A 13,388-nucleotide genomic window follows, 5' to 3' on the forward strand; every position below is an offset into this window, starting at 1 on the left:
AAAGTTAGGAACCGTGAGGCCCATCTCGGGGCGCCTGGGGTGGCTCAGTCGGTTAAGCGTCTCCGACTCTTGGTTTTGGTTCAGGTCACGATCTCATGGTTCATGAGTTCGAGCCCCGCGTCAGGCTCTGCACTGACAAAGGAGCCTGCTTGGGATTCTCTCTCTCTTCCTCATTCTCTGCCCCTCCCCCACTTGCTCTTTCTCTGCCCCTCCCCCACTTGCTCCCCTCTCTTGCTCTTTCTCTCTCTTAAAGTAAATAAATAAACTTAAAAAAAATAATGCCTATCTCACAGGAATATTAAATGAGTGCTTATAAAAAATGCTTAGCACTCTGTGCCTGGCACTTAATAGAGACTACATAAGTGCGTATTTTATCGTATTTTATCTCCACAGCTGAGATGCTGTTGTATTCTTCTACAGGCAAGTGATGAACAAACAGAAAAAGCTTGATAAGCATTTGTTGATTTGCCTGGGTCTTTGGTGGCTCAAAAAAAAAAAAAAAAAAAAAAGGTAGGAAAATATATGGTGATCTCTCCCAGGAAAGCAAAAATAGGAGGCAGGCACAACCAAGCATAGAAACATTATGTTTTGCTTGACAATATAGCTTAGTAATAGCTTAGTAAATGTCATCGAATACATTTATTCTATTTAAAAATCAGTGAACTTTAACCCTGAGAGCTATGGCAATGTCAACATTTTAAAGGGAGAGAGAGAGAGGAGCGCCTGGGTGGCTCAGTCAGTGAAGCAACCGACTTTGGCTCTGGTCATGATCTCACAGTTTGTGGGTTCGAGCCCCGCATCGGGCTCTCTGCTGACAGCTCAGAACCTGGAGACTGCTTCAGGTTCTGTGACTCCCTCTCTCTCTGCCCCTCCCCTAGTGCGCGCGCGCTCTCTCTCTCTCTCTCTCTCTCTCTCTCTCAAAATTAAATAAACATTAAAAAAATTCAAAACAACAATAAAGGTAGAGAGAGAACTACAGGAAGAGAGAGAAGAGGGACAGTGATCTATTCCACCTCCTTCGTGCCTTTGGCTCACTTTGCCAAGCGCTTATTAAGTTCGGCACCCTCTGAGCCATCTCTTAGGGTCACCTTAAGGGTGGAAATATGCACAGATCCAGGCACTGGAGGAAAACAAAGGGCTAACTTTCCACACTGTGGCTGCAAATGTTGATAGAGGAGAAGCCTGGGAATGACCGTCTCACTGGTGACTTTCCTCGGCAGACAGATCACATGGCTCACAGACAGGAATCCAGATGGCCTGAGCATCTCAAAGAGGTCCTGAAACATTTCCCATGTTAGAGGACTATGCAGCCAGCCTTCTCTGTCTGGAAAGGACCGCTGAGATTACATGCCTCCTGGTCAGGAGTGTGAGGCACTGACTTGCAAGGGGTTAGGCTTTTGCTGAGAGGAGCAAGCCATCTCTGAGCCATCCTTGTGCGTGGGGGCAGGGGCCAGGGCCTGCTGAGTTTAAGAGGGCACATATAATCCCCAAAGTCATGGCTCATGGTAGGTAATAAAGAAAATTATCTCACTCTGGAAAAAAGTTGGAGTCCTGACATTTTGTGTTGGTTTGGTTGATTTTGAGTTTTAAGTCTCAACTTCCCCACTTCGATTCCTTTCTTCTACAAAGGCCTATCGCCCTCCCCCTCAGGCATTTGTGAAGAATGCTACACATCCTCAGGCCCAGTGCCACCATTAAGGTGAAGGGGCCCAAGAGACGCTGGCTGCTGGCTGTGGGAAGAGGCTAATTGTCTCAGTGTTGAGCTTTTGACAAAGCCTGAAATGAGGGGCGCCTGGGTGGCTCAGTCGGTTAAGCGTCCGACTTCAGCTCAGGTCATCATCTTGCGGTCTGTGAGTTTGAGCCCCGCGTCGGGCTCTGTGCTGCCAGCTCAGAGCCTGGAGCCTGTTTCAGATTCTGTGTCTCCCTCTCTCTCTGCCCCTCCCCCACTTGCACTCTGTCTCTCACTGTCTCAAAAATAAATAAACATTAAAAAAAAATTAAAAAAAAAAAAAAAGCCTGAAATGAATACCACAGAGGAAAGGGGAAAGAGGTATTCCTGAATGCAGGTGGGGGTGTGAGTTAGAATGGGAGCGGCCACGTGAATGGGCTCTTCTCCAGCTTTTCCCGTGCCCCCTCCCAGCCCGGAACCAGGTTGGAATGGTTGCTAATCTCTGCCCTTAAAGCATTGCTTGTCACCTGAAAGAGCGGCTACCTGAGAGGTGGAGGAGATAGATGGTCCCCCAAATCCAAAACATCTCCCTAGGAATCTACTTACAGTATCCAAAAATCTACTCCCAGAGAGCCATTTCCTTAGATACTGGGAGAACTACTTATAAAGCTATCAGTCACTGACACCTTGGATTGAATTAGTTCACTCAAGTCTTGCAGCCCAAAAACACACCGGGAAGCCCATAGCCAGTGTGCATCTCCAACCTGGAGAAACCTGGAGAAAACCTGTCTCCTCCATTGCTTTCCCTTCATTAACAGTTCCCACGCAAGGAGGCCAGGGGCGGTGAGTAACAGCATCATGTAATTTCGTAACAGGAAAATGGCTCAGCAAAGAGAGAGGGAAGAGTGGATTGGAAGGAGAAAGGGAAATGACCCCTGATTTCAATTTTTCTCCATCCCTGCTGCCCCTTCCTAAGCCTCCCTCACTCAGGTATCAGCTCCCAGGTGCTCTCTCCCTCTTTGCTTCCCCCCTCTACCCCACTTCGCTGGCATAAATGTGAACGTACAGGCTGTACTCAAAACTGCTGGGAGGAGAGTCACCCAAGACGTGAGCCACTAGCTTCTTTAGTCTGTTAACTCTGCTCCAACATGCCAGAGTCCAGATCCCCTCTGATGGCATCCTCTCCCTGCGGGGCCCTGGTGGGGGGGGGGGGTGTCTCTCTAGCCCCCAGGGAATCCATCAGGCTGGATGGCAATGCGGAAGTGCAGAGGACTCCGTTCAGAACCCTGGTCTTAAAGGGTATCAGCACTGATACCCCTTATAAGTACTTTTAATTAACCAAAAGAAAACACCTTGTTACATAAGGCAAAAGCAAGAGTAAAAGTAATGATTAATGAGATTTCCTTTTCAAATATATGTTTGCATTCATTTTGTTAACAAGCACAATGTAATATTTACGGAGCGCCAAGCTCTCTGATCCTTACCAGTCTTCCAAATTTATGCCCCTTGTGGATAAATACCTATACGGTATACGCAGCAAGCATCACCCTTATTACTAATCTGTGAAAGGCCATCACACAAACCAGTAGGTCATGTGTGCTTGCTCTTTCATTGTCTACCTAACATGATAGGTGCTCACAGCTAAAGCGATTAGAGACAACTTTGGTCTGTAGGAGGGAATGATTTTTACCACGATGATGATGATAAAAATAGTAACAGGCCAGGGCGCCTGGCTGGCTCAGTGGGTTGAGCATTTGACTCTTGATTTCATCTCGGGTCGTGATCCCAGGGTCCTGAATTGAGTCCCATGGCTGTGGAGCCTGCTTAAGATTCTCTCTCCTCTTTGGGGTGCCTGGGTGGCTCAGCTGGTTAAGCGTCTGACTTAGGCTCAGGTCATGATCTCACAGTTTGTGGGTTCGAGCCCCACGTCAGTCTCTGTGATGACCACTCAGAGCCTGGAGCCTGCTTCATTCTGTGACTCCCTCTCTCTCTGTGTCCCTCCCGCACTCATGCTCTGTCTCTCTCTCTTTCAAAAATAAACATTAAAAATAAGATTCTCTCTCTCCCTCTGCACCTCTCCTGCTCATCCGCTTTCTAGAATAAAAAACAAATAAAAAATCCCTACAAAATAATAACAGTTCATCTTTGCTCTTGATTATGTCCTTGTTTCTGGGCCAAGTTCTTTGTATGCATTATGTCACTAAACCCTCACCACAGTCTTAGCAAATGGTACCTTTCCTGTTTCTCATTGTGAATCGTACCTATTTGGATGGGAAGACGGATGCACAAAGCATGTTAAGTAATTTGTCCAAAGTGCAAGTTAATTTTCCTAACATTTTCTGCTGCTGCCATAAGGAATATTCACAACTGATAAGAAGGCCTCCAGCACCCCCGGAGACTAGCCCAGTTAGACTGCCCTAGGTGTTTGATGTCCGGAAGAGACTCAAAACCAAATCCTTCCAGCAGCAGCTAAGACATTATGTCAAAATCTTTTTGTTCCAACTCATGCTAGAGCTTTGAAGTTGCCAGAATTTGCTCTGACAATGCCAGGCTCTCAGAGACCTTGATGCACTGTAGCTCCTTTCTCCTCTTTGAGAGAAAGGAAGGAAATTCTACCGTAGAGATGAAATGTTTGCCCCACGTTCACACAGTGGACAGGAGGATGAGGGATCTGGGAATAAATTGTACTGAACAGGTTTCCCACTCCTTAGTTCAATAACTTTTTCTATGAGGCCATCCAGCCTCAAATAACTTATTCGTTAGCTGCTACCTTCTGCAAATATCCCCAGCTGGTCATTCTCTTTCACATCTCAGACAGGCGCTCCTTTGCCGCATGTAACTCAATGGCATGGAAGGTGGCATCCGTATCTGTTCAGCGCCTCCCTGTCTTTCCATTTTCCGTATAATGATCTCCACATTCTTTGCTAGCGCAAAGAAGATAGCGTAAAGTCATTTTCTTCTGTCCTGGTGTGTGGGTAAGTTAATCTAGCATCACAAACCCAGTCACAGAGTTAGGTGATCTGTGTGTAATGGGTTTAGGCGGTGAGTCTCCGGGGCTTAGCCTGTTCAGCATAAAAAAGGCCATAGAACTCTCCCTCTCCGTGAAATCCTCTTGCACACAATTCAGGAAATGTATAAGACAGTGAGAATACAGTCAAGCTGTAGGAATTTCTTTTTGAAGAAAACAATACCTTGCAGGGCCAAACTGTTGATTACCAACCTCTGGTCATGGTAAGAGAGTTTACCTTGCAGTCCTCAGATGTAAAACTCTGAAAGTCTGGGGGAGGGTCAGGTCATTTAATAGCATGTCAATATTAAATTACATCATAAATAATTAGAACTTCCTGCATATTTAATGGGAACTTTGTTGTATAAATTTGGAAATTATCCAAATAGAACAAGCGACTTCTGTTATTATTTAACCCTCTGGGTCCAGCTTATTGTGGGGATTTAGCTGCTGTTTTGAACTTTGGAACCCTTAGCAGAGAGTAAAGAGAAAGGCCTTAAACCAATTGACTTTTAGATGGTCATTTTCCCTTCTCTTTGTCAATTTTAAATGGATTAATGTTTTTCTTATGCAAATAAGATCACATAAAATCCAAAGCCATGACCCAAAGCAAAACATGTGAAATCACTCTTTACTTGGCAAACCTTCAACAGACTGAGCCAGCTTGATGATGATCCACTTTGACCAATCTTGCTGTTGCCAAAAGGGACACTTTTTCACATTTGCAATGTCTTTTAGATTGTTTCTAGTTCAGGGATATTTTTTCTATTTTTAAGTGTTTATTTCTTTATTTTGATAGAGAGAAATAGAGAGTGAGCAGGGGAGGGGCAGAAAGAGAGGGAGACGGAGAATCCCAAGCAGGCTCTGCACTGTCCATTGGGGAGCCCGACGTGGGGCTCAAACTCATGAACTGTGAGATCATGCCCTGAGCTGAAATCAAGAGTCAGACACTTAAGTGACTGAGCTACCCAGGCACCCCCAGCCCAAGGATATTTTAGAGGCTTATAACATTAATGTGAGCTGGTATTGGATCCAGACACGAAGATTTGAGTTCCTAACGTAAGATACAATACAATTAGTTATTATTACCCAAGAATAAAGGTCTTATCTACAATTCAAATCCTCTCCTATGTGGCCCCAATTTGTCTCACTAACTTCTTCACTAACTTCACTGCTCCTCTGCTGGAATCCCCCGGGTCATCCCCTATCTAGAGTCTTCTACCTGCAACCTTGATTTGATAGCTTTGTTCCATTGTCCCCTGCACTTCCTCGTTGGGCAGCATGGACCCCATTTCTCTACCTCTTTCTGAGTATTCCCCAGCCTCTGAGCTGAGGTTAAGTTCTCTTTCCTTCTTGAAGCCTTTATTTCTCCATTTCAGCTGAATGTTGGTTTTTTGTTTTTTGTTTTTTTTGGTTTTGGTGGGGGTTTTTTTGTAGTGACAGTTTACTGAGCTCCTACTGTCCTTCAGTTACTATGCTAGGAATTCAACACATTATCTCGTTTAAGCCTTGAAAGACAGATACTATTTTCATATTAAATTTTTGTTTTGTATAAGTAACCTATTTACGTGTTCAAAAATCAAAATATTATAAAAAGCTTTGGGGCACCCGGGTGACTCAGTTGGTAAAGCATCCAACTCTTGATTTCAGCTCAGGCCACTCTCAAGTTTCTTGAGTTCGAGCCCCTTGTCGGGCTCGTCACTGACAGTGCAGAATCTGCTTGGGATTCTCTTTCTCTCTGTCCCTCCTCTGCTCTCTTTCTCTCAAAAATAAATTAAAAAACCTTTTTTTAAAAGCCTCAATTTTATCTCTGTTTCTGTCAATACTGTTTACCCACCTTCCACCAGAGCTAATCATTTTTAAGTTATTCTTTGCATCCCTCCAGTGGTTCTTTATGCAAAAGATCAGTAAATACAAATATATATTCCCAGTTTTTCCTTCCTAACTCTACATAATAGCACATAACAGTATATACACCATTCTTTTTTTCTAATTAAAAAAAATTTTTTTAACATTTATTCATTCTTGAGAGACAGAGAGAGACAGAGTGTGAATTGGGGAGGTGCAGAGAGAGAGGGGGACACAGAATCTGAAGCAGGCTCCAGGCTCTGAGCTGTCAGCACAGAGCCCAATGTGGGGCTTGAACTCACAGACCATTAGATCATGACCTGAGCTGAAGTTGGAAGCTTAACCAACTGAGTCCCCAGATGCTCCACTATATACACCATTCTGCATTTACATCGCCCTCCCTCTCTTCCATTTCATGGTGTGTCCTAGAGTACTTTTATCCTCCCCAGTTTTACTATGATAGACTTGCCATATAACATTGTATAAGTTGAAGGTGCAAAACATAACAATTTGATAAATGGGCATATTGTGAAAAGATCCCCACAATAAGTTAAAATCTATCACCTCACATAACTATAATTTTTCTTCTTATGATGAGAACCCTTAACATCTACTATCTTGGAAATTTTCAAATACACAAGCCAGGATTGTTCACCATAGTGGCCACTCTGTGTGTTACGTCCCCAGGACCTCTCTATCTAATAACTACAAGGTTGTGCTCTTGACCACCTTCACCCAATTCCCCCTACCCCCAACCCCATCTCCAGTAACCCCCAACCTGTTCTCTGTTTCTATGAGTTCTGTTACCTAGATTCCACATACAAGTGAGATCATATAGCATTTGTTTTTCTGGGTCTGGCTGATTTCACTCAGCATGAAGGTCCATCCGTGTTGTCACAAACGGTAGAATCTGGAGTATCTTCCGTAGCAGCTATCTAGAGTGTCTTTTTTTTCTTTTCTCAGCGGCATAACTATTCCATTGTGTGGATATAGTTCCTCGTAATGGACACTCTGGTTATTTTCAATGTGTCATAGATAATGTTGCGATGAATGGGCCTTACATGCAGCGTTTTACGTGAGTGCAAGAACATCTGTAGGATAAGTTTTAAGACTGGAACCACTGGATCCAAGGGCAAAATCACAATAAATTTTGATAAATGTCATCAAATGTTCTTCCCTGGAGGTTGTACCATTTTTTACTCTCACCATCAGTGTATGAAAGTACATACACTGGGGACAGTGATAATTCTCCCCATTTTACATATGAGGAAACTGAGGCATAGAAAATACAAGATCACGTAGCTCAGATTCAGGTGAGGACTCAAACTTGTGCCCTGCTGCATCCTACTCACTCAGTATTTATCACATACTTATCTGTATTGTTACTTACATTTTATGTAGAGGTAGGTCTGATCCTTCTAAAGTTTTATGAACATAAGTCCTTATGTTTAGAGTCTCTCTGGTAAACAGAAATTGGGGCAATTAAGTCAATTCCAGGTGAGAGTGAGGGAAAATGGAAATGTGGTACGAAAAGTCGGGAAACAAATGCAAGGTCACAGCTGGTCACACAACAGGTGCTCCTGCTTGGCCCCGAGGTCACACAACAGGTGCTCCTGTTCCGTCACCAGGGACGTCTCCAGATAAGATTTACAGAAAACTCATGCCACCGGGTGGAGGGAAGGAGAAGGAAATCTGTTGAGCTCTTTTTCCATGTCCTTCTCACATTCATGGGGGAAACACGTCCTGCATTCTTGGGTTGGGTCACCTGGCCATCTCAGCAGATGCTGGGCGGTGAGGTCCTAAGCTGTGCAGGGCCCAGGAATAGTGGGAGGAGCACCAAATACGTTGCCACGGTAGCCGAGTGTCCTAGAGACAGGCGAAGCCAAGGGATCCTGAGGAGGTCCATAGATGTGTTTAAATCTAGGTATTTTCTTATACCTTTTTTTCTTTTAATTTTTAAATGTTTATTTTTGAGAAACAAAGAGAGACAGAGCGTGAGCATGGGAGGGGCAGAGAGAGGGAGAGAGAGAGGGAGACAGAATCTGAAGCAGGCTCCAGGCTCTGAGCTGTCAGCCCAGAGCCTGATGCGGGGCTCGAACCCACGAACCATGAGATCATGACCTCAGCTGAAATCGGACGCCTAACTAAACAGATGAAACCACCCAAGCGCCCCTCTTATACCTCTTTTAAAAAATGTTTGTTTTTGAGAGACAGAGAGAGAGAGAAAGAGAGAGCGCGCACACCTGAGCTCGAGTCGGGGAGAGGCAGAGAGAGAGGGCCACAGAGGCTCTGGAAGGGGGCTCTGCGCTGACAACAGAGAGCCCGCCGGGGAGCTTGAACTCAGGAACCTAACTCAGGAACTGTGAGATCGTGACCCGAGCCAAAGTCGGATGCTTAACTGAGCCACCCAGGCGCCCCTTTTTTATACCTCTTTAATCTAGTGCCTTACACCTAAAAGGTGCTCAATAGACGTTTTTTGATTGACACAATCATTTGAAGTGATAGCAATAACAATAAATATTCTTATTGTGGGGATACATTAATGTGCGGTAATTAAGAGTCCAGCCTCTATCTAGAACCGGACTACCTGGGTCTAAACACAAGGTCTACACTAACTAGGTGTGTGATCCTGGTCAGGACACATCACGTTGCTCGGCCTCAAGTTCTCTCATTTATAATACAGGACTAATGCTTAAAATAATACTTGGCATAACAAGTGCTAGATAAGCATTAACTATTATTATTATTATAATAGCTACATTTTATTCAGTGTTTGCTTTTGCCATCTAGTATTTCACAGGTATTAACTCAATTAATCTTCCTTTGAAAAGAAGCCATATGATCAACCCTCAGTCGGGTGTTAGTATCATCCCTATTTCACAAATGACAAGCAAAAACAAGACTCCCAAGAGTTCAAATAACTTGACCAAGTCAAATGAGGTAGAGTCAGAATTTGATATAGGTCTGCTTGGCTCTACTTAGTCTATCATGTTATTCTTGGAGAACCAGCTTTGGTATCTATTTTGTATTATAAAAGCACCCAATTCAGGCCTAAAATTCATTGAGTGTACATCCATGGCACTTAAGCATCTATCAACCTTCCCACCCAGTCATTGTGGACTCGGGCACTGGGCTCATGGTATTTCTTTGAACATTTCTCTCGGGCTCTTCAATGTCTGCCCACGTCTCCAGCTCTGATCCCATAAATTATAATGACCTGAAGTCTCTGCACCATTTCCTCCACCAGCATCCAGTAGCGTGCTAGATCTATAATCATTACCGTAATTGTTGCGCTTCGGAAATGGTGAGTAATCACAACCAAAGACCTCTTGTCTTTTTTACTCCTCAATCTTGTAACAACCTCACGGAAATCTCCTTTTCTTTTGTCTGACCTTTTATTCCAATCTATCATTCTTTTCCAGCTGACACCTTGGATCCTGTGATTGATGATTTAAATTACTTTCTTACCACTACCATGTATTTTTCTCCTTCTTGCACATCCCCCAGTGAAGCTGCAAATTTGGATCAGTGTTATGCTTTCCCCCTTACACCTGAATGGTTAAATTTTGATAGAGGAAATCAAACAATCATGCAGATGCCTCCCCTACAGATTCATGATCCCCAACCTTAGCCAGGCTCTCAGCATCACTCATTACTCCGGGGACTGATTTTCAACTTTTAGTTTTCAACTCTCATTTTTCCTAATGGTTATTCCAAACCCTTACCACCTTACTCAAGCATCTTTTTCATGTGTCACACCTTGAAGTCAGTCAACAACCTTCCGTCCAAATTCATCAAGATAATCAAGGGCTTTAGTTATCAGAGTTTTAGAAATTGACCCTTGGCTACAACTTTATAGGGTTCCATATTCTTTCTGAGGGAATATTTTTGTGACATAAATATACTCTATACTGATGACTTTCAAATCTATATGTCCAGCTTGGACTTATCAATCTGTGGACACCTGTACTTAGAGGTTCCACAGGGACCTCAAATTCAAAAGGCTCAAATTGAACACATCATTGTTTCCCTAAAACCTATATCTCCTGCTGGGCATTATTTTCTCCCAGGTACCATGGGGGTAGGGAGCATGACTATCATCCACTCAAGCTAGAAGGCTGTTGTCATCCTTGAGTCCCCTGTCTTCTTCACTTTCCACACGCAGTCAGTTTCCAAGTCCTGCCAAATTTTCCTCTTGTTTCTGGACTCTCTCCTCTCTTCTCTGCTCTTGCTTTACTACTGTCCTTGATTCAACTGGAGCAGTTCAGTCTCTTGCTCCAACTGGACTGTCTAGACAGCTTCTGAAGCTTCCAAATTTTTTGATCTCAGACTTGGCTCCCTCAGTCCATCCTCATCACTGATGCTAGGTGATGTTTCTAAAGACAAATCTGACCATATTACACTCCCATGTAAAACCCTGCATTGATTCTCCATTGCCTATAGGATAAAGTACCAGCTTCTTGATATGATTTGTGATATGACTTTGGGTTCATTCTGCAGTGCCTTCATTTACCAATCCTCACCTAGCCCCTTACACTTCAACCACAAAGAAGAGCTTATGGGGCGCCTGGGTGGCTCAATTGGTTAGGTGTCCAACTTTGGCTCAGGTCGTGATCTCCTGGTTCATGAGTTTGAGCCCTGCATCAGGCTCTCTGCTGTCAGCAGAGTCCACTTTGGATCCTCTGTCCCCCTCTCTCTCTGCTCTTCACCCGCTCACACACTCTCAAAAAAAAAAAAAAAAAAAAAAAAAAAAAGGAGAAGAGCTTGAAGATCCAGTGGGCTGCCTTGTTTCTCACCTCTATGCCTTTATTCATAATGTCCCTTCTGCCAAACTGCCCTTCCACTCCTTGACCTTTACCTAGACAACTCCTACTATCCTTTAAGACTTAGTTCATAAGTCACTTCTTTTAGGAAGCCTTTCTTGACAAGCCACCTTCCCCTTCCCCCAAACTCCAGGCACTGTTAGCACCACTGCCCTGTGCTTCCACAGTTCCTTGTTCATTATACTGAAGACATGTCCATGTACTTACCCATTTATGCACCTGGATCACAATTAGATTGTGAGCTCTTTGAGGACTATGTCATAATTCTCCATGTACCTCTTTGCCTAGCAGCAGCATAGAGTAGGTGCTTACTAAGTTTTTTTTTTTATTTTTTCTTTTTCTTTCCTTCTTTCTTTCTTTCTTTTTTTTTTTATTTGAGAGAGAGAGAGAGAGAGACAGAGAGTGTGGGAGAGGGGCAGAGGGAGAGATAGGAGAAATCTTTAGCCCGATGTAGGGCTCCATCCCTTGATCAGATCATGACTTGAAATGAAATCAAGAGTCAGATGCTCTGGGTGCTTGGGTGGCTCAGCTGGTTACACGTGTGGTTCAAGTGTGGGTTAGAGCCCAGCATCAGGCTCCGCCTGACACTCAGAGCCTGCTTGGGATTCTCTCTCCCCCCCTCCTCTGCCCCTCCCCCACTCTCTCTGTCCCTCCCCCTTGCTCTGTCTCACAATAAATAAATAAATAAAATGTTTAAAAAAAGAGTTGGATGGTCAACCGACTGAGCTACGCTGGTGCCCCTTGATTTGTTTTGTTTTGTTTTTAGTATTTTTAAGTTTTTTAAAAATTTATTTTGAGTGAGAGAGAGAGAGAGAGAGACTGAGAGTGGGAGACAGGGAATCCTCAGCAGGCTCTGAACTGTCAGTGCAGAGCCCAACCCAGGGCTCATACCCATGAGCTGCAAGATCATGACTTGAGCCCAAGCTGGACGCTTAACTGACTGAGCCACCCAGGTGCCCCTGGTTTTTTGGTTTTTTGGTTTTTTTGTTTTTGTTTTTTTTTTTAGCATTTTTAAAGCAAATGCTGAACAAATAAATGATTCATTGGTGAAATCCTTTTTTCATTTCTCATTCTTTCTTTCTTTCTTTTTTTTTTTTTTTTGAGAAAGAGAGAGAGAGAGAGAGAAGAGAGAGAGAGAGAGAGAGAGAGAGAATCCCAAGCAGGGTCCATGGTCAGTACAGAGCTGACATGGGGGTCAATCCCATGACCCCGGGATCATAATCTGAGTTGAAATCAAGAGTTGGAAGGTCAACCAACTGAGCCATCCAGATGCCCCTATGAAATACTATTTTATATCTGAAATGATTTCTCCACTTTACGAACAAGGCAGAAAAAGTAATCATTATCAATAAACATCATCATGATTATTTCTCAGCCTGATTATGAGGAATAATAGGTACAGTGATATTCAAATGGCACTGTGAGATTGGGGGTTCCCAGAGTCATATGGGCTCCAAGAGAGGAACCTGTAAGTGTCTCTAGTATAACTGCAGTTATACAGTTATACTATATACTGTAGTGTAGTATGTAGTGTAGTATGTAGTAGTATGTAGTACTATAGTATGTAGTGTAGTATATATAGTATACAGTTATACTATATACTGTATGGCTATATATATACTGTATATACTATATACTGTATGGAGGATGGCTACGATTCTTAACGAGTGTCACAAGAAATCTGCAAGACTTCCATTCTATTCAGACAGAACTCTCTCAGTGTTTATAAGATTTATATGCTGAATGAAAAATCATTTACTATACCTTAAGTTAATAACATACCGATTTGTGACTTGAAGTAAAACATGGGACAATGGAACACAAACTAGAGTCACAGCTTCTTTTTTGCCTCCTATCCTGACTTTCATAGGATCGAATGCTTTCACAAAGATCTTGGACATAGCAAAAGCAGAAAGTTAAACTGTTTGAACCCTACCACTTTCAAAGCATTTCTTTGTGAAATTCAAGTAAGAAGGTAAGGGAGACTGGCATATTTCTCCTGAAATTCACTATTGAATGTTGTGTGTGTGTGTGTGTGTGT

Source organism: Panthera pardus, unplaced genomic scaffold (assembly GCF_024362965.1).
Source record: "Panthera pardus isolate Hobbes unplaced genomic scaffold, ASM2436296v1 HiC_scaffold_12, whole genome shotgun sequence".
NCBI lineage: Eukaryota > Metazoa > Chordata > Mammalia > Carnivora > Felidae > Panthera > Panthera pardus.